General features: G+C 41.6%; 1 protein-coding gene across 5 annotated transcripts in view; it reads left to right on the top strand.

Annotated features, from left to right (window-relative positions):
- syt1a (synaptotagmin Ia) overlaps positions 1 to 21,893 on the top strand; it is a 209,533-nt gene that overhangs the window by 4,964 nt on the left and 182,676 nt on the right. Inside the window, exon 1 of one of the 5 annotated variants that reach the window (XM_031313292.2) lies at positions 14,603 to 14,916. The exons of 1 other annotated variant lie outside the window; for it this stretch is intronic. The gene's annotated coding sequence lies outside the window, so the exon portion shown is untranslated. Of the gene's footprint in view, positions 1 to 14,602; positions 14,917 to 21,893 lie in introns of those variants that run through there. 3 more of the 5 variants (XM_035995861.1, XM_031313295.2, XM_031313288.2) reach the window with 3 other exon arrangements.

Here is a 21,893-nt window from a genome sequence, read left to right as displayed (position 1 = left end):
TAGATATCGGACAATGGAGCGGGAGTTGTGGATCTAACACAGCGGCGCAGAGGACGTGCCTGTGGGCTTCACTCTCCGCTAATCCTTAAGGAACAGTGTGAAATACCCTGTATAATTCCTCTATCACCCCTTTAAGCTATAACAAGTGCTGCAGTCCAGTCTGCAGTCTTGCACAGTGCTGAAGACCGTAGCGCAGAAGCATCTGTGGAAGAAGCTTAAGGCTGACATGATGCCTGACCTCCCATTTTCTTTCTACTGCTGTTGTGACACTCTGTCAAAAAACTTTAAAGAAAAGAAAGTTTAAGATTACAGCCTTTTGACAGACTTCCTCTTCGTCTAACTTTTTGTAAGCGGGTCCACCTCCTTTTTATTTTCCTCCGCTCTTTGAAACCATCAAGACAAACTATTTTTGATGGGGGAGTTGGGACCAGTGGGTCTGTTGACCCTGACTGATAACCGTGGATGATCGGAGATGAAAATTACAGTGCACAACCACCAGCCGTATCAAGCAAGATGGCATGACAAAACCTTCCCTTCTTCAGAAAGTGGTGGGAAATAGTACCTAAATGAGCACATTTCAGTAATGATAGAAGTCTCTGTGTGTTATGTAATGAGCTAAATTATTGCCCAGGAAAATTATAGGCTGTCAGTCGCTCCTGTCATCTCTACTTAACCATCCTGTGATTAATTGTTCTGGCATTGAGAATAGCTCTGCTCCCTACAGGTGTGGATGGATCTGCTCTGCAATAAAGCTGTTTATTCTTTAGGAGAACTAGTTTTGCTCCGGTTTATTTAGAACACAGGTGGTAATCAAAACATTAATTGCAGAGTGATACTTCATAATTACACTACCTCCTCTGGACCGGTGCCTCAAAATGTGCTTCAAATAGCTGTTATTTCTTTGTTATGTTAATAGTCACTTAACTTTCTGAATAAATTAAAAGTTATAGAAGAGATTCCAGCAATACTAGTGGGAATAATTCCCATTAAATAAGAAGTTTTCAGTGTTGTGACTTTTGCATACATTTGGTACCTAAACATAAAAAGTAAATTATTCAAACACCTTTAAGCAGCATACAAACTGTTCTAATTCATAATTTATGGTAGGACTTTTAGTTCTGAACAAGAAAATTTCCTCTATCTAGAATTAGTAATTACATTACCTTTTTTTGTCATCGTTTCTGAATGACTCTTAATCAAGCGTGTGGGTTGTTCACACATTATAAATTGCAAAGCAGGACAAAGTCAGCGGACATTGTTAAGAGATTGAACCGTTTAAATGCAAAGTATGAAATCTAATCTTTTTATTATAGTAAATGCTGGTTGTTGCCATTTGACACGGTGCAATTACACATCTCAAAGAACTGCAACATTATGATAAAAAAGTTGTTTTTTCATTGCAAACCATCAAAATGAAGTCGATAGCCGTTGGACATATGGCTGTACATTGTTGTTTCCAACAGCGTTAATGCAATAGTAAACCTCAGTTTTTTTGTCCAGAGCACCAGAGTGTAGTTAAAATGTAGTAGATGAATATGTCTGAATTATTAAGGAGATGTTACTCAATAGGTCCTGATATCCACAGGATGCTAGCTCCTTTGTGCCAGGCTGGGATCTGTGGATCTGTAACATGTTGTACCAGTAGCCTACAGCTGTGAGACTCCACTTGCACTGCCTTCACGTGACAGCCTGACTAAAAATAACCCTCTCTCCAACACATGATGAGGATGATACCGGGACTAAGAATAGGCCCGCTGGAGGGAAACGACATGATAGTAAATCATCAGTGAAGCAGCGGCTGCAATGCAACAGAGAGGGTTTAATAATTTGGCCTTGAAACAATACGATATCAGCGAAGCCTGTGACAGAATAATTTGCTCGATGCAGCTATTGCTAGGTATCTGTCAGGTGTGCATGCTGCTAATTGACTTGAGGACAGATCGGTAGAAAATGAATCTAGCTGTAACCTTGGAGGGCTGAGTAAACAAAGGCGGCTCACACAGTGACTTTTTTGGTGTTTAAAGAGGCTATATGTCACTTTCAGTTTGGGTTGATTTCAGCGGCCCCTTTGGACAAAAGCGGTAGTGTTTTTACCACACCTGCTGTAGTAAAGGCCTAGGTTTGGTTTTTCAATCATTTACAATCCCATAATTGTCTCCTTCTGTTGAAAGCCCGACCGAGTGTGACTCAGGATTTGCCCGTCGTCTTTCACTTTCCCTTTTAGCTTTTAGTTGTTCTTAGTTTAATTTACTTATTTTCTGTAATGGCCCTGCCCCAGTATCAGCCATAACTGCAACAGATAACTTCTAAAATAAAAATAAAAATACAATTAGGCCTATATAAAGAAATCTCCTGCTTCCTTTTACCTGCATACTCACTAACACAGGCTTTTCCGGTGTTCAGACGAAATCTTTGACCCGTCAGAATGTGTGCTCTGTAGCGCCGTCTAGCTGCGTCTAGCTCATTTTGTGACATTGCGGGGAAAATCGGACCCAGGCAAAGGCATTATTAAAAACTACTGTATATAAAAACTGCCTTCATTTCACTGTTAGTCTCGTTTGCTGTTACAGGTCATTTATGATAATCAAATGGAAAATTTCAGTTTCAGAAACATTTAAAAGTTACATATCACTTTAACTGGTGCTTTTTATCTGCTTTTGTACTGTATCTGAGAGTGAGATCATGAGATCAGTAAGACCAGAGGAGTGTATTCAAGCTATGTCTCTGCCAGAGAATGAATCATGTGTGATGGGTTTGGGTTAAGAAATTACCTGAAAGCAAAGCAGAGAGAATTAAGGGATTGTTGTTACCAGTTGAGGAGAAAGCAGATGCTTTGATAAGTAGGGCAGGACCTTGACCTGGAAGTTTGTTTGTTTTTTTTTAGCTATTTTCTGATTTGATTATTAATTTGGTTCATAAAATGTTGGAGAACTGAAAAATACTGTTTGCAATTTCCTAAATCCCAAGGTCCAACCAACAATCCAAAGCCCAAATATGTTTACTTACACATTAGACAAGGAAGAGTAGGATGTTTTACATCTGAAACTTAAAGCGTAACTCTCGCCAAAATGCAACCTGGGTCTTTTTGTGAATGTACCCGAGTCAAACTTTCGTTTAAAAGCATAATTAGGACGGAATCGCCACTTTTAAGATTTACCGTATTTTCGTTTTTCGGTCAAATGGCCTTTTGAATGGGAGTGCTAGGGGCACTTTTATGCTAGCCTCAAAATAGCTATTTTTAAAACACTAAGAAGGCTCGACACAACATGAAACTTTGCTCGAAGTATGACCGGGGTCTCTACACCTTAATGAAAGCATTGTTTGTGTACACAGATTATTTTTTGGGCTTTGCCGCCTTTAATTGACAGGACAGCTAGGTGAAAAGAGAGAGAGGGGGGAAGACATGCAGGAAATCGTCACAGGTCGGTCTCGAACCATGGACCTCTGCGTCGAGGCATAAACCTCCAAGTATAAGTGCGCCTGCTCTACCCACTGAGCCAACCCAGCCATTACTAAAAAAGGTTTTGAGCAACTCACTGTAGCTGTTGTTCTTCCGGTCGCCGTCTATCGAGCCAGTCAAAAATAGTCGAGGGAGGAGAGTAAAGATGGAAAGCTCCTAAAGTTTAGTTCCATATAAATGCACGGATAATTCGTTGTTTTGTCGTTTAGTGAAACACAATATTGACCTTGTAGTTGAAAAAGGAGCCTCATATAGGAATGACATTTCCTCCTATGGAGTCCGTTCATTCGCATTTGGAGATCGCCTATTTTTGACTGGGAAAATGATGGATAGCGTAAACAACAACTGCTAACGTGAGTTGCTCAAAACCTTTCTTTTTAGTAAACTCTGTGTACACAATCAATGCTTTCGTTAAGGTAGACACCCTGGCGATACTTCGAGCAAAGTTTCATGTTGTGTCGAGCCTTCTTAGTGTTTTAAAAATAGCTATTTTGAGGCTAGCATAAAAGTGCCCCTAGCACTCCCATTCAAAAGGCCATTTGACCGAAAAACAAAAATACGGTAAATCTTAAAAGTGGCGATTCCGTCTTAAATATGCTTTTAAACGAAAGTTTGACTCGGGTACATTCACAAAAAGACCCTAGGTTGCATTTTGGCGAGAGTTACGCTTTAAGGTCTGTGGATTTGATTCATTCTAGCTTTGTAAAGATGGACCAACCATGCCCATCACAGAAACTAGATGTCCCTAGCAGGTGAAGTGGAAATGTTTTGGAGGACAAAAACTAAGACCCTGTGACTCTTCTCTTTATGCATTGACAATAATATTGTATGATATGAGATTGCATCTTTCTAAGACTTAAGGACCACAATTTGTCTTTAAAAATGTGTCATTTGATATCGACACTGCCCACATTGATTTATTTCCTGTATGGGCAGGATTTGTTGCCCTTGGGTGAGCAGAGAAAAGATCTCATGTATCAAGGGTAATTTCACATGGGATTGAACCACAGTGTAGCATATCAGTGTATCCAACAGCCAGGCCATATATTACCTTTAAGGCACTTTATGTGAAGTTTGCTGCCCTGTCACTTGGAGGCAGACAGGCAGCCATCTTGGCTCCTATAAGTAGATGATGTACCCTCAGGCAAACACGCTAGCCCCATTTATCACTACCTGAAAACGACTGGGCTGACAGACCGGTCAATGTATGATCAAAGGTTTATCATGTGTCTGTGTGGAGGCGTCGGTGCATGGCTGGCCCAAACATCTCGGGGGTAAGTATGGTGACAAGGTCTGTTGGAGGTCTGGATGCACTGATAAGAGGAAGTGGCTCACCTTCTACTTCTAAGGACCCATGAGAGGATCAGGGTTGCTGCGGTGAAGGATGATGTGAAGGACATTTCCTCATAGCTGTGTTTATGTTGAGCTGATTTCGTTCGAACATATATTTTTGTAAGTGGAGGATTTGATTTGCAGACATCGTGTCTCAGTATGTTTTATCTTTAAAACTTCTTGATGACCTAAGCATGCACGACTGCATGTTATTAAAAATAGCCACCAATAAGGATCCCTGCTCCTCTGTGACAGACAAGATATTATTTTAGTCAGTGATGTGCTTAATGTATTTAGAGAATTACCTCACCTTAAAACTAGCTTAAAACTAATCTCCAGAACTCAATTTTGCCATCACAATAGAAACCATTAGCAAGCTCAGTAATGGGAAAACATTACAGGAGTTTTACCCACTCAGGATTCTTGGATTAGTAAGTTTATAAACATTATATAACTTCACGTTTTTTTTCTGAAACTAAATTTAATTTGTTTTTGCCATACTTGGATCTAACAATTATGTATTTTCATCCTGTACCAATTAAGTTGTCATACAGACTTCTAGAAAGATTGAGTGACATTCAGCATTCCACTGAAGCTTTCTCACTTTTTGTCTGTCAATAAAATATTCCCAGGGTGGCTAAAAACCAATACAATGCAGACAGAGATAGGGGGGGGGGGGGCTGTGAAGAGGTGGATTAGCAAGTCAACGAAGCCACGGAACACTGCAGCGTCATTGACCTATTGCAATGCAGAGGCCACATCCACTGTGGAAGCAGAGAGGAGGTGACAAATTCCACTGGGGCTACTGCCAAGCCACATCTGGTTGCCTTTTAAAAGCAGAGCCTAATTTACTGGGAACTAAGTAACTGATGGCCTCTGACAGTAATCATTCACAGGAGAGGAGGTGAATAGTGGCGAAGACAGTAAGCAGCACTATCGATTTCCTTTTCACCTCAAATAATTGTGATCACTTAAAATGCCTTTACAAAATCCATGACCTGGCTGTGAGTATGAACAGACTTGTTTCTCTTTATGCAGTTTTGAAGAAGATAGAATTTGATGAATTTAGTCTTTATCAGACCACAAACTTAGAAAAGAATTAGCTAGCTAGTGCACCCCGTGGTCACTCCCCGCCGATGGAAGACTACATTGCCGGGAGGAGAGAGCTGGGGGCAGCTCCGGAGATGGACCTTCAGTTAGCAGCTGTATCAGCTCGAATTCAGCCAGCGCAAACTCCAGCGCTGGGGTTCCCAGCGGGCTGGTGGCCCCAGCAGGCTGGTGGCCATCAACAGAAAGTTTGCTGATCCCGAAAGGAGACGGGGCAGCAAACTTTCTGTTAACTCTAACCCATTAACTAAACCCCCCCCCCGCTGCTGAAAAAAGTCCTGGAGGAAACGCTGGGATGCGAATAACAACTTCACAAAGTAAAAGGTTCCACATCATGGAGTGTTGTGGAGGAACGTTATTGAGCTCCCTTGCTCCTGTGATTGAGAATCATAGAAGGTGTGATTTAAAAACGTTACATAAGAAAGCTTTGTCATTCAATATTGAATCTGAGCCCAATGGTCCTCTAATTGCCATCTTTTCTATGACTATGTGGTTGGAGGGTTAAGTGATGGCAGGGTAGGTAAAATCAATATGGGAAGATTAGACCATCTAACGGCATACAAATCATGCTTACTCGCTTTAGAAATCTGGTAAATTGGCAGACACATGTATGAGAGTGTAAGCTCTTAATTTGAATTTCAACAGGCCTATTACCCAGACTGTCGTATTAAAAAGTCTATTGATTATGTCCAGTATGTCCAGTCACTCAACTAAATATTAATTAATAACTTGATTGAGAAATACTTTTTTTAGGTCTGTTTATAAATATAATATTTAGGTTTATATAAGTATTCTTATTTATTCACTCTCATTTTCTCAGATGAGGAGTAGGGCTGCACGATATGAGGAAAATATGCGTTGTGCGAATATCGCAGTAACGATATTACTTGCGATAAACAGATATAAAAGTGTACCCAGTTCTGCATTTTTGCTGCTTTCAGTATTCTGCTAAAATACAAGAAATTGCATGTTGAGCATTTACACTGTGACTCATCCTGCTGATTGCTGATGTGACTTAATATGCAACAGCATTGACGAGTCGATGGCTGTTACTAATGCATGACATTTTCTCCAGAGTATGACTACAGTGTGTGATCTCTCAGGTGGTGTTCACTAGGTGAACGTAGCAGTAGTTTTTTTTTACCCAGCCCTGGTGGACAACACCATCTTTTCTTTGCAATGAAATCTTGAGAGGTGTAATTTTTGGGGGGAGCTTGCTCATTTTTATGCAGATTAATTTGGCACCCTTGAGTCCTGTCACCTCTATTTGTCACCCATCTCGTCTGCTCTTACCCGCTCTTGAGCATCATCATCTGCGGCGGGTCTAGCCTTGTCATCTGGCCGTTAACAATCAGGCGAGCTGACAGCCACCCACCATTTACCCATCAGGCTTTTCTCTCCATACACATGCATGATTTGGAAAGAAAGGTGCTACTTTGAAGCTTGATCTACATGCATAACCACATCCTCCATCCTCATCTCAGGCGGCGAGTGGGAGAGTGGGTGAGGGGAGAATGGGCGAGGTAAATGCAGGGATGACACAGTGGCGCATGAGTGTCACATCATCCATCAGTCTGTCACAGGCTGTCTCCCAGCTTCTCCCAGAGATGCTGTCGATCTGTAAACAAGAGAGAAAAACACCAGGCTTCCTGTGGCAGCATGCGCACAGTCAGGGCAGGGAAAGCCTCTCTCTCTATGAATCGCACACTGGCTGGTTTGACCAAAGCGGGGATTTGATTGACATCTAGGTGTGGATGACTAATGCCTCCCCAAGAATACTGCTTATGAGAAACTGGCTGTGTTGGAAGCATTTGTGACATTTTCTTTTTAATGAGGGAATGACATTGACTGGGAGAAACTGACAACAGGAGTTTTTCCTAGAGCCAGACCGATATATCGGCGGGCCGATATTATCGGAATATATTGGAATATCGGATTTTCAAATCACCAAATATTTGTATCAATATTGGCCTTAAAAATCCTTTATCGTCGGGCTCTAGTTTTTCCGCTTCAACACCTTGAAAAAGAGCGGTCTGGTTGGTTTGTTGGGGTGTCCTCCTGATGTTTTATAAACCTGGGTACTTAAAAATGCTCATTGAGTAGCCATTTGAATGGCGTACAGTTAGTTCTACAATGTGTACAATGTAGGTCTGGGTACCGAACTTCAACACTTTTAGGCACTGACCAAATTGGTTTCATAGTAGAAGAGTATCGAAAAAGCCTTGTCATTCAATATAGGGCTGCAACTAACGAATATTTTCAATGTCGATTAATCTGTCGATTATTTTCTCGAATAATCAATTAGTTGTTTGGTCTATAAAATATCAGAGAATTGTGAAAAATATTGATCAGTGTTTTCCAAAGCCTAATATGAAGTCCTCCAATGTCCACCTTTAAGAAGTTAGAATCAGAGAATTTGTACCTTTTCTCTCGATTAATCTATTATCAAAATAGTTGCCGATTGATTTAATAGTTGATAACTAATGGATTGAGCGATTCATCTTTGCAGCTCTAATTCAGTACTACATTTTAATACCTAAGGAGTAAATATTATCAGTGAGCCAATACACATGCAGCCTGCTTGTACCAAGATCGTCGTAGAGGCATGCAGGAAAAACACTACAATACGCACAGAGACAGGGCGTGTGTGTGTGTGTGTGTGTGTGTGTGTGTGTGTGTGTGTGTGTGTGTGTGTGTGTGTGTGTGTGTGTGTGTGTGTGTGTGTGTGTGTGTGTGTGTGTGTGTGATGTTTTTTGAGAGGCTTGACTACAGTGTGCATCACATAGGTGTAAAGGACCTGGAAAAAAAGTGAAATGTTGTACATGAATAAAATACAGTAATTTAATATGTTAAAATGGATTTAAAAGGATCGTTCAGGAACTGGTATCGAATTCATGGTATTGGAAATATTTGAACGATACCCAGCCCTAGCACCTATGCTGTAGCTGCTGCCAGATCTCAGGTGTCTGTGAAGTAATTGGCTACTGTTGGCCACAATCAAAACCATCCCAGCACCCTTTCATCACTCACTGAGCCAAGCAGTAATCCGTTATCTGCTGTGTGGTGGAAGATGGGGGAAGGGACTCAGTCCTTTATTGCCCCTCTAATTATTTTCCCCATCACATGATTAATATTGTCACTTTGATTTTGTTCTGAGCCCATTAGAAGAGAGACTCTGTGACAGAGGACACTGCTTATACAACGAGGGGTTAGCGATGTTTGCTGCCCAATCGTTCCCGGGCATCAGAGACACCTCTGTCCTCGAGGACGGGAGGACTCTGAGCCAGGCTTGTGGGGCTGGGCCTGGTGCCTGCCTGGTGGGGGCCTCTGGCTGGGACAGGGAGGGCCATGACTGATGCCAAGCTATTTATGAACAGGACCAGGGAGGATGCAGCTGGTGTTCCTGTTGTTGACAGTGTTGGTTTGCCAGTGGAGCTCCTCCAGAGCCAATGAGCTCCTTCATATCAAGACAAACCGCCATTAAGGCCAGTAATCACTGTACAACCCATGGTCAGAGCCTTGGCTGGGGATAAGCAAGGACAAGAGGTTTTACTTTGGCAGGATTTTTTGTTTCGGGTAGACTAATACACTGAGCCAGTATCTGGCTTACACAAAAGTAAACATTGCTCCCTCAATACCGCTGTCTACTGAGGAAAAGCTTTAAACTGCCTCACTTTGCCTTAACAGCTGCTTAGCAACCTGGTTACATTACCATTGGCATTAATGCAAAGCTTTAATGGCTCATTGATCATGGCACAAACATTTGAAGTCATAATAAGACAATAGTCAATTCAGCTTCAAAGTTCATTCTTGACCTTGGAAACAGCAGTTGAGAAAACAATCCCACCATAAGGTCCATTTAGTAGCTGTTTAGGATCTTTCAGTCCTACCACATTATCTTCATCAGCAAGTGGACTGTACCCAATTGTCATGGAATTGTAGGTGCTCAAATGTCCATTTTGTTTTAGGACATCTTCACTTCTTCATCTTTATCTTCACTATTGATTTAATCTTACTCCAAATTATCATCATGTCATTATGGACGAAGGCTCCAGAACCCGTACTATATCTACCTTATGGTAAAACAGTTTTTTCAGTTATCAGTGAAGACTGTTTTTGGTCATGTCCAGAATATGCTCACTTTGTTGTGAATGAAAATGTTTTGTTACCTTATTGATTATGAGATTCTTGTAAAAACAAACAAAGCTATGCTGGAGAGAAGGGTGACCTTTTTAAGTGCTGGATAAAGAGATCTCCACAGGGTGCTACAGTATGTGACTCACCAGTGGAAACAGTCAGACTGTCTTTTCATGGTTTCTTTGGAGGTTTGACCAGACTGATTCCATAAAACAATGATATGACAAGAAAGAAATACATTATACACCTTATGTTAGGATTGATTTAAGCTAGTATACAAACAGTCATACTCAGTGTTACACTTCCCCTTTTTATCCAAGACTTGAATTTCAAAAGAAGTAAAAAAGAAATTGTACAATCATTCCCTATTATCCATTCCAAATGTTTTTCAGGGCAGGATTTGGGCTTGAGCTAGAATTGTACTTTTACTATTGCTTTTTACTGATCATATTTTGTCACATATTTTTGACCTAACTGAAATGTTTTGAGAGCATCAATGTGTAAATCTGAAATTGACTTTGTGTCTTCATTTGGGCATCAGAAATGCTTTATGTACCATGCAGAGTAACTATTTAAATACAATTTTCAATCCAAGTGCATACCTTCTTTATGTTAAGAGGTTCATATTCATATATGGATATATTACCATATGTTATCTAGCTGTTAAAATACCTTAAAAAGTTATTGAACCAAGTAAACCCATGTTGACATCAGTATCATTTGGAGTTTTATTTTAAGAAAATTATTTGCACTTCCATCCGTCTATACCCGCTTATCATTTGCAGGGTCGTTGGCGGGGGGGGGGCTTCACATATAGACATACGACCTTTCACACTCAAGTTCAAACCTACAGGCAATTTAGAGTCGTCAGTTAACCCAACCTGAATGTCTTTGGACTGTTGGAGGAAGCCGGAGCACAGGAGGAAGCATGCAACCTCCACACATAAACACCATTTACAGTAAATTAGACATGCAGAAAAAACGTAGCCTGACAAGCCTGACCCACATCAAGATGTTGGGTCTGGGAACTCACCATTGACAGGGCTCAATCCGAGGGGCGGGATAAACGGTTGTCTTTCAAATTCCCTCTGCACGCAATAGGATAGCACTACAACCAGGCAGAGCAACGAAGAAGGTAGCGAAGCTAGTTGATAGATTAAACCTTTTACCGTATCCTGTCGGCAAAAATCTGAACACATTTTCCTTTTTTAAGAATGATTTCAGTGCCGTTCTTTGTTCTTTTCTCAAAGAAAAGCTTAACTCCAAGTCTTCCAGAAGACCGCTGTTCCCAGCAGCAGCAGCCATATGCCTGCCCACCGACTCTATACACGATGTGATTGGCCTGACCAGAGTTTGGTTTTTCCAGCTCGCAAACCAACAGAGAGTGCCTAGACCCCCCTGGCTGCAAATTAAATTTTCTGCCACTAGGGTGCGTCTAGATTTCTAGGCTAGAAAAAACTACCACTCACTATGACAAAGGTCTCTATTCCCCAGAATGCTTATTTGCAGCTCAATTTAAAGCTATAGTGCATAGTTTGTCACCCCCATGAGGAATTCTAAGTAATGACAACAACACTGTCGGCGCGTCCACATGATCCAAGCCTTAAACGTGCGGTATACTAGCCACAGCCGATCTGTCGAGCGCCAGTGTGACGTCATGGGAGCACCGTAACTGTTTATACTCCCACATGGTGGTCGCGACACTAGTTGCAGTCTTCTCCTGAACAGAGGTGGCTCTAATGAGGAAAGGCTACCGGCTATTTCTACGGACTAGAAGAAGAAGAAAAAGGTAAACAACGGCAGAACTGGCAGCAGCATTGCCGTCAATGCTTCGATTTGATTCAATGACCTACTTCATCGGATCAAGCCTTTCATTCACCATAAAAGAACTCCTCTTAACCCAGTAAGTTTACAAGAGAGACTTGCAGTCACTCTGAGAGTCCTGGCATCCGGTTACCCTCGAGCTCGTTCAGGCTTCCCGTTTCCGCTTTGTCGCGCGCCACTGAAAAAAATAGAGTGGTGCGCCCCCTCTGGATGCACACTCAAAATCCTGGCGTGCCAGCGAGATCTACGTCATTTTGACGTCACATTGGCGTGCGCAAGCTTGGATGCGGTGACTGTAAAACGGCCATTATGTGATCGCGCACAGCCCCCACCCCTCCTCGATGCAGTTGCTAGCAGCTAAGGAGGACAGGATGAATTAAAAAAAAACATAATGGACTCTTCAGAAGAGGTAATTATCTTCACTCGAGTTTCTGCACCGGGGAAAGTCACCGGACGACACAATCTTCTGAACATAGTCATACTGAGAAATACAGAGAGAGCTGTGTGGAGCTGATAGTCTTAATTAGCTTTGTAGCAACTCATTTGGCAATGGCTTTAATGTAACGTACATTAATTAATATAAAAAAGTTACGCACTAAAGCTTTAAGTCATTTTTTAGGTTGAGTGATTACAATATATTATATGCTTAAAAACCCGGGGCGATAGTTCACCTGGTAGAGCGTGTGCCCCATGTAGGCTCAGTCCTTGCCAGCAGCCCGGATTCGAATCTGACCCGAGGCCCTTTGCTGCATCTCTCTCCCCCGTTTCCTGTCTCTCTTCAGCTGTTCTAAATAAAGGAAAACACCTAAAAAAAATTAAAAACCCTTATAGCGCCTCCTGAGCAACACGTCATGTGGACTGTTTTCATGGGAAAACACAAGACAGAGAGCTCTATTCATCCTGCAGCCTGTCGGTTTCTGTCTGACCTTTTGAGTGCAGCTGGGCGCTGCTTTTATTCAGTTCTCTTGTGCCGCCAATAGAAAACCTGGTTTGCTACCTGAGGCAGCTAAAAATGGCTTCATCAACCACTTTCCATATTCATGAATCCCGTGTCACATGATCACTTTGCTGGAGCGTCTCAGCCGGTTTAATTTCCTCCTCTTGAAATTAAGCCATTATATAAGATTGAGGGTTTAATGACAGTTGTGTTTAAATTTAATAAAGTTCATCAATAATAATAAAACATAATAAATCAACCCATATGCACAGCTGAATTATACAACATTAGTGTTAAATTGCCCATTGGATATGATTTTGTGTATACTTAGAGCTTTAACAATTCCAAATTTTGCTGTACAATTAATTGTCTCAGAAATAATTGCGATTAACAATAGGGCTGGGCGATAGGGAGAAAATCAGATACCACGATATCCTTGACCAAATAACTCAATATCGATATTGCGGCGATATTCTAGGGTTGACAATTGGTGCTTTAACAAAATACCTTCACACTTAGATTTTAGATAAATAATCATCTGTAATGTGGATATAATGACTGAGTGAGTAAAGGCAAATAATAGAACAGCTAGAACATTCTGGTAAGTTCAGAAAATGACATCACTTTACTGTAATGCAGCCTTTAAAACCAGGAAAAGACAACACTTATGTCATATCACGATATTACAATATCCAAAGTCTAAGACAAAATCTAGTCTCATATCACGATATCAATATAATATCAATATATTGCCCAGCCCTAATTAACAATATAATGTCTCTTTCAGTCAAATTTAAAAATATTTATTTATTGATTACTTTTTTAAACAAATCAAATCAAGTTTTGAATGAATCCCAGGATACATCTTTTGGTTATACATCACTGTTATGTGACCTAGATAATGTAATAACACAAATACACTGCCTATGAAGTAAACCACGGCTCTTTATTATGATTAAAAAAAAAAAAAAAAAAGCATAGCTTTAGCTCAACAGTCCGACCAATAATCACTTATATAATTACAATTTGGCACATCCAAACTGAATCAACAACATCAACAGTCATACTCCTTAAGACCTTAGCTAATGTTAGCAATAAATTGCGGTTAAACGTAAAAACGTAAAAAAAGTTGACAATAAAACAATTATGTAATAATTGTTACAGGCCTATCTATACTATATACACTATACTATATAATATCTGCAGTGGTTTTAAGGTCAGTTTGACACCATATTTGTTTAATCCTTCTAATCAAAGATTGTCTTTGCATGTGTTTGTTAGCTTTCCTCTGGGGAAATCCTCTTCCACCATGGACAATTTCTTGTAGGATGTTGCGTGTGTGCATGCACGTGTGTATTTTTGTATTTGTTCATGTGTAAGGGCAGGCTTGGCTTACTATGAACTGACACACACACACACACACACGCACACACGCGCACTCCCAGGGATCCAAAGATCCTAGGGGAGGGGATTTTGTTGAAGTGTCCTTGAAAGTGACGGGTGCCCAGAGGGGCTGAGGAACACAAACAGGGCATGTTAATATGTGTAGAAAGGGTCATCTTAGGTTACACGCTGTTGCCAAACATCCTTGCGTCTCCCCACTACCCAGCCAATCACAGCCAAGGACTCAGTGATGCAGTGCCCCTCTTACTGGAGGGATTCCTAGGAACTGCCGCGTGACGATGCTGGCTTAAACAACCCAGAGTCTCTCCTGTCTCTCTCACACCTCCTTCTCCTCCTCCCTTTCTCTGTCCCAGGGTTCCTTTTTTTCCCAGCCTTTCACGAGGTGCGTCCGCCGCTTGTGTTTGAACAGAAGGTGAACTAGCGCCATCCACACTGCTCCCACAAGACTGGCTGTATAGACAGCAGACAGAGTCATCATCCAGCCCTCTTTCTCTCCTCCTCCCTCTCTCCTCCAAACCAAGCTCCACCTCTCACTTTCTCTCTCTCTCTCTCTCTCTCTCTCTCTCTCTCTCTTTCTTTTCCAGCCTCACACTAACACACACTACACACACACAAACACTCTCTCACTCCAAGACTATCTTCTCCTACTCCAGATGAGCGTGCCTCATTGTCAGGGCGAGCAGATTTGGAGCTGAAGGTGTGCTGTTGTTGCCAGGTAAGAGCGCACGTTTCCTCTTTGGGCTACCACAAAAGTTACAAAGAAATGGGGTGTCCCTTGTTGGTTTTGTGGGTGTGTTTTTGTGGCGGGATGTGTGTTGATGTATTGGTGTCTAGGTGGCATTATCAGGAAGGGTGGGTGCTTTGAGGGTGCCACAGGGGAAGTACACTTTGCTACAACTCTCAACCCCTCTCCATGACACAATTTTTGGCGCCCGTTTTCGCTGTGCCTTTTATCGCCATGTGCACTGAAAGGCTTTTTGTGTTGGCATGTTTGCTGTGAAACTGCTTAAGGTACAGGGTGGAGCGCTGCTGGCAATATCAGATCAGCGACAACATATAGAGCATGTCTCTGGTTGCGAGGGGAGACCACGGTGTGGATGTGTGGGCGGATGGAGAGACAAGGAGAGGAGGGGAGGGGAATGGAGAAGGAAGACGAGCAGCTGCTTTCATCCCATGGAAGCTAATCCCTCCGTTTGTTCACCTCTCTCCATCAGATAAAATAGGCCGGTTGTGGGTCTAGTGCCCTCTCCTTTTTTTTTTTCTCTCTCTCTCCACTCTTCTCCATCCTTCAATTGTGATGGGTTTATCTTGGGCAGGGAGGAAAGAGGCAAGCTATTGATTCGGAAATGAGCTGTAATGCCATTTAAAAAGGGAACAAAACATCCCTCTCTGTCTCTGACTTTTCTCCTGCATGCTTTTGTTCCTTTCTGTACCATGTGCTGATAATCAAATATACAAACTCAGCAGTGATAATTAATTCCTGCTCATAGTCACAATCTTTTAAGCTTAGGAATCTATACAGTGAGCAGATACAATTTGAAAAGCCACTTGAGTTGCATATGTTATACAATATTGCTGCTATTTTTGTGATTGGCGGGAAACCCCCGTGCTGTAAAGGAGGCTCATCACCTCCCACAGGTTCACTGATAGATTGCCGAATGGCTACTGCACAGTGCACATGGAATGGATGGCTCCTGGCTCTCGGCAAACATGTCAAGCATATCCGTGGTGATTGTAGTGTGGCTTCGCTGACAAATAATGTATCGTTAAAAGATGGTTGGCCTATCACCTCTTGCCCACTCCCGGATTACCTAATATCTCAGGAGGCAGGATCAGCCAATGGGAGAGAAAGAAACGTGAGAGGAGGGGAGTGGGCTGGGGTTGCTCAGGTGTTGCTGTTTAGCCTAGCGCTTGGAATACATTAACCAGGAAGCTCCCGTGTGTCAAACTGTTACCAGGTGACAGAGGGAGTGAGAGCGAGGCAGCACTCCATGCTTTCCCCCACCCAAATCTAAACGACCCCTCAGCTCATTTCCCAAGGCAGAGCTTATGTTTACATACTCTCTGGGAGCTTCTGCAGATGCTCCATTTCATAAACACTAACTAAATCAGACAGGCCGAGGCTGTGCCTGCACTGATGGATGCAGCATGGACTCTTGGCTGGCAATAGCTTTTTGAAACCCATAAAGGCTATTTTTCATGTTTGGTTTCAGGGAACCCTGACTGAGTGTAATCATCGGCCAGGACTTTTTTCTTTTCTTTTCTTTTTTTTAAATTGTGCTATATGGGGGAGTGGTGGCCTGGGGTTAAGGAAGCGAGCTTGGGACCGGGAGGTTGTCCCTCCCTCATTACCACCACTGAGGTGCCCTTGAGCAAGGACCTTAACCCCAACCGCTCCAGTGGAGCTGCTCGGTGGCCAGCAGATCAGACTGTGGTTGTACTGGGAAGCTTCCAGGTATGAATGTGGAACTGTGTGAATGTGACAGGTTGTCATTGCAAATGAGAAATTGTTCTCAATCGACTTACCTGGATTAAAAAAAATAGGACATGATGAAGATCTACATATATTATGAGTTCTTCTTTTTGGCTATAAAAGCTCAACACATTATTTTTTTTAATCCAATTTACAGTACACCAAGCTTGAGAGGGTGGGGGCAGATATTGACAACCAAACAAGTGACCTTGTCAGCGGTCACCGTAGGTGTCATCATGTTTTATCAGGTTTGTTAAAGAGCTATTAATGAGAAGTGCAGTACGAACAATTAGGCCTGTCACGATAACAGATTTTGCTGGATGATAAATTGTCCCAGAAATGATTGCGATAAACGATAATATTGTCATTCTGAGACCATTTTCATCTAATATAATGATAATGACATAATAATGCAGGTACACCTTTTCAAAGATCAATAAACTTTTATTTCTAAAGAATATTTAACACTGGAACTGGAAGACATTTTAAATATCCACAATATGTCTTTGATCTCCTTTAGTATGTTGTCTTTCACACTGTTGGACAGTTGTGGAATTGCCGTTTGTGACACGTATGTTCTCCCAGGTAATTCATACTGGCTGTCAAATGTTTGCAGCATTAGTCGAGTGTTTGTGATAGACTACAGACTCTGTACTGCATTTAACAATTATTTATTAAACACTAAATATTACATTCAAATAATACATTATATCTACCTATTTCTATCAGACTATCTGCCACATGGCGAGTAAATGTTTGTACCAAAATAGTTCTGTTTTTCAGTCTTCATTTTGGCGAAGGTGCAGCTATACTTTCTTCTGCTCCTCTGCAGGTCGGAGCTTCGCGGGGGGGCGGCCGACACACACACACACACACACACACACACGCACGCACGCCAGCCACCACGTCACTTCTGTTTACTGATAGCTAGCGTTTACCTTAGGCTAATTTATTAGCTAGTAAGTGGCGATTTTTGACAAGCAGGTAACGGAGTCTCAGTTCACCGTCCAGGAGCCTCTGACACACTGACAGCTGTAGGCTTGTACCGGTTAATATTCTGTGCATTGTCGGACACATACAGCAACTTTCCTGAAACCGCTTGCAAGACTGACAAGTCCACAGCGGCGTTTATGTCCATGCCTGTCTCCACCGCCTCCATCTGCAGGTTGTCAACTGCGTGGTTTGGAATGAACGGGAGAAAACAGGACGCCGAGTAACACGGCGGATATCGCTCATATATGTCTTCTTTTTTTGACGGCGCCTTAATGGCAAAGTGCTGCGGAAAACCCCGCTCCAACTACTCGCATTTTCTGTCTCTCTCTCTCTCTCTCTCTCTCTCTCTCTCTCTCTCTCTCTCTCTCTCTCTCTCTCTCTCTCTCTCTCTCCCCGCCAGGAGTCCCGCCTCCACACAAAGACCATGCGACTCACAAGAGGGTTCACTCCTCGTTACGCTAAGGAAAGAGAGAGAGAGAGAGAGAGAGAGAGAGAGAGAGAGAGAGAGAGAGAGAGAGAGAGAGAGAACAAGCAAATGGAAATTATCGCGGCCGGAAACATTATCGAGCTAATTTTTTTTATCGTGCGATTAATTGATTTATTGACTATCACGACAGGCCTACGAACAATTAGTCCTAAACCTGATGTCCGAGCAATGCTAACCTTTTGTCTGGGCCGAGTAATCCTCAGTGAACCTTTCAAAAAGCCAAAAGCAAGGATTATAAGGTCATCTGCCAGGATTACTGACACCTCTCACTTATGATCAGTTTATTATGCCTCCGCGCTGGCGACAGCCATGGCTGAAGGGATTGTTTTCGGGGTTGTCCGTACGTCCCATTCTTGAGAACGCGATATTTCAAGACCCCCTTGAGAGAATCTTCCAGATTTGGCACAAATGTCCACTTGGACTCAAGGATGAACTGATTAGATTTTGGAGGTCAAAGGTCAAGGTCAGTGTGACCTCACAAAACACATTTTTGTCCGTAACTCAATAATTCCTACGCTAAAAATGATAACAAACGTCTAGTAGGATAGAATGATAAAGGGATGACATGTTATACCTCAAAGGTCAGAGGTCAACTTCACTGTGACATAATGTTCTGCAAAAACACTTTTCTGGCCATCATTCAAGGCCATAACTCAGGAACAGAAGGGGAGACATTTGGTCGGATACTGAATTGGTGACACTAATCTTGGGTCCCCACCTTGAAACTGTGGTGGTTGTATAGATCTTCTGTGCTACCGGGTTGAAGATGTGTGTGAAGCAGCCATGTTTCGCTAAAAAATACACTAAATAGCTTTTTATTATATTGCCTCCAAGTCTTGACTACATGTATTTTGAGTTTGGACAGACATCGATGTAAACTGCAACTTGACTGGCTGGCAGAGAACCACAAGGTGGTAATTCTAGATAGAAAATGGGGGGAAATGAGGGGAGTGTAAGCAGTGTAACAGAAGCAGCAGGACAGAAAAATAATGAGATAGGATTTGTTTCTGCAATACAAAATGGAGGATATTAAATATCATCTGTGTTATGATTTGACCTTGTGTAGCCATTTGGTAGTGGGTGCCTGTGAGGAGGGACATGCCCAGATCAGTGACACTGTCAACACAGAGAGCGACTCGTGCTGGGGGGAGATGGATGCCTCTGGACTAGTTTTCCTGCTCTTCTTTCTGGGCGAGGCCAAGTACCTCCCCTATAATCATCATCTTCTCATTCTTGTACCATCACAATCAATGGAAGTATAGATAAATACAATGCACAATAGCATAATCATGTGGTGATGGATTACAGGATTATACTTTTTTTAAGGAGCTCAGTCCTATATGAAATAATGAGTTCCTTTTGGAGTTGATTATTGATAATAATTACAGTCCAGTCACTATAACTGTGCCACTGCTACAGTAGGTCAGGTCTAAGTAGTATGCAATCCAGCTGACCTTGAAATGAGAACCAGCTAAAGACACTACAATCAATAATTGATAAATATTTAATTCATATTTTAAACTGCATATGTTCAGCTGCAGAAAGAGAGAAGCAGCTTTCTGTGTAAAACAAACTAATGCTAAGAATGACCCAAAGTTCATATGCATCACTCCTCAAATGTACTTCTTCTAGGGCTGTGCAATTAATTACATTTTTAATCGTGATTAGGTTTTCGGCTCCTAACGATCACAAAAACAATGTAATCGAGAAGAACGATTATTTTGCACATTACGTATTTTACGCACATAAATGCAACATCTTTCCAAAAGTCAATGAGTAATCGTGATTTCAATATTGACCAAAATAATTGAGAGTATGTTCTTTTCTATAATCGAGCAGCCCTAACGTCTTCTATCATTAAGAATGAAGTCTAGCTAAATTAACTTGAACAATGTTTCGATTACTCCGAATAAACATGACTGCACACAGTTTTCTATTAACTGTGTTTGTTTTCTTCATGGAAATGAAATATTGAACAGTGCCCGTTAGCCAGCCAGCGTGGCATCACTGACTGAGATCATTTTCTACAATGTTGTTTTGCAAATTAACCTTTAGTGCATGCACATTGGATAAAGATATTTTTTATATGCCTTCTAAATCTCTCCTCAAGCTTGTAAATCTGCTTGTATCCCGTCTTTTCTATTAAAGGCTTAAAATGTGAGAGTCAAGTTTGTTCACAAAACAAGGGAGATTGTTGTGCATAATTCAAACTCGGATTTATTGGTCGAACACAATTAAATAAACTTAATTTAAAAAAAAAAAAAACATTAACATAAACATTAAAGACATTAACATCAGCACTTTACATTTTTTATTTATTTAACCTTTATTTATTCAGGGGCAGTTCACTGAGAGGAAGCCTCTCTTTTGCAGGAACACCCTGATCACATAAACACAGTTACACATTCATACCTGGAAGCTGCCCAGTACAACCACAGTCTGATCTGCTGGCCACTGAGCAGCTCCACTGGAGCCGTTGGAGGTTAAGGGCCTTGCTCAAGGGCACCTCAGTGGTGGTAATGAGGGAGGGACAAGCGCTGCTCTTTCACTTTCCCCACCCAGATTTTATCCTGTCAGTCTGGGGATTGAACCGACGACCTCCCGGTCACAAGCTCTAACCTATAGGCCACCACTGCTAAATGAATAAATATTTCACAACGACCACCCTTAATTCCAACGTGTACAATAATGAGGCACTAATTGTAGAAGATCCTCCTCATAGCCTTTATTGCTAGGCTAACTGGTGTCAGTGGTTGTTTTAAAGGCCTGACACTGATAAGCTGATTATGCTGGTCTAAGTCCTGATTTAAAGCTCAGTGTTTGACAGGGTGTATAGAACTCAGGACCGCTTGATATCTATAGGCCCACCGAGATAAGACTCAGATTACATGATCAATTCACACGCACATGCTCTCACAAATACACACACATATACACATTCTATTGACAGAGCTAAACAGAGACACATACATATTCTTACAAAAATAATGCCATTTAAAGTAGGTAGTTTCTTTGTTTTTTACTTGCAGCAACCATGCCTAGGCAAAGAAAAGAAGGCCAACTTTTAGAAAAAAAAACACTCTTGTTTGATCATTGCACTACACAAACATTACAGAAATATAATAATATGTAATAAATAATAAATAATTTGGCACCAAAAATGTCACCAAAACATCAATGCTATTCTATCACACAGCTTATTTCAAATAGTAAATCACATGGTTTACAGCTGTTGAATTTCAATGAGCATTCGTGGGTCTTTTCCTCACCATACCACAAAACCATAAGGATGTTTTCATTTGTGCAGAATAACTAAAGCATTATTCGGTTTGTGACAAAAGCCCATTCTTCCAGCTGCATGCGACTGCATTTAAATTCATATTTATCAGCTACAACTTGGTCAAAACAGTTGGCGTTAAGTCGCAGTGAGTTGGAAAGGATCAGCGGCACAGTCGGAACAATGTCTAATGAAGCCAGTCAGAAAACAAGTCTGTGTCTGATATGTCTGCCTCGGTTTGCAGTCTGCTTAATTAAATACACATAAGTTGAATGGCTTCAGAGTAGTCCAAGTAAATTAATGTTACAATGGCTTCATTCAGGTTTGTCTTCCCAAAGAAAGTATTTGCAAAAAAATATTATTACAGGCTGTTATTCATTTTGACTGCCTGTCATAAATGTACAATAGCTTGTACAAAGTGTAATTAAGGAGGCTTTATTTCATGGCTGTCTGTCAGAGAAA

This window comes from Sander lucioperca, chromosome 20, assembly GCF_008315115.2.
Source record: "Sander lucioperca isolate FBNREF2018 chromosome 20, SLUC_FBN_1.2, whole genome shotgun sequence".
Taxonomy (NCBI): Eukaryota; Metazoa; Chordata; class Actinopteri; order Perciformes; family Percidae; genus Sander; species Sander lucioperca.
Note: the sequence above shows the minus strand (reverse complement) of the source record. Positions and strands in the feature narration are given on the sequence as shown.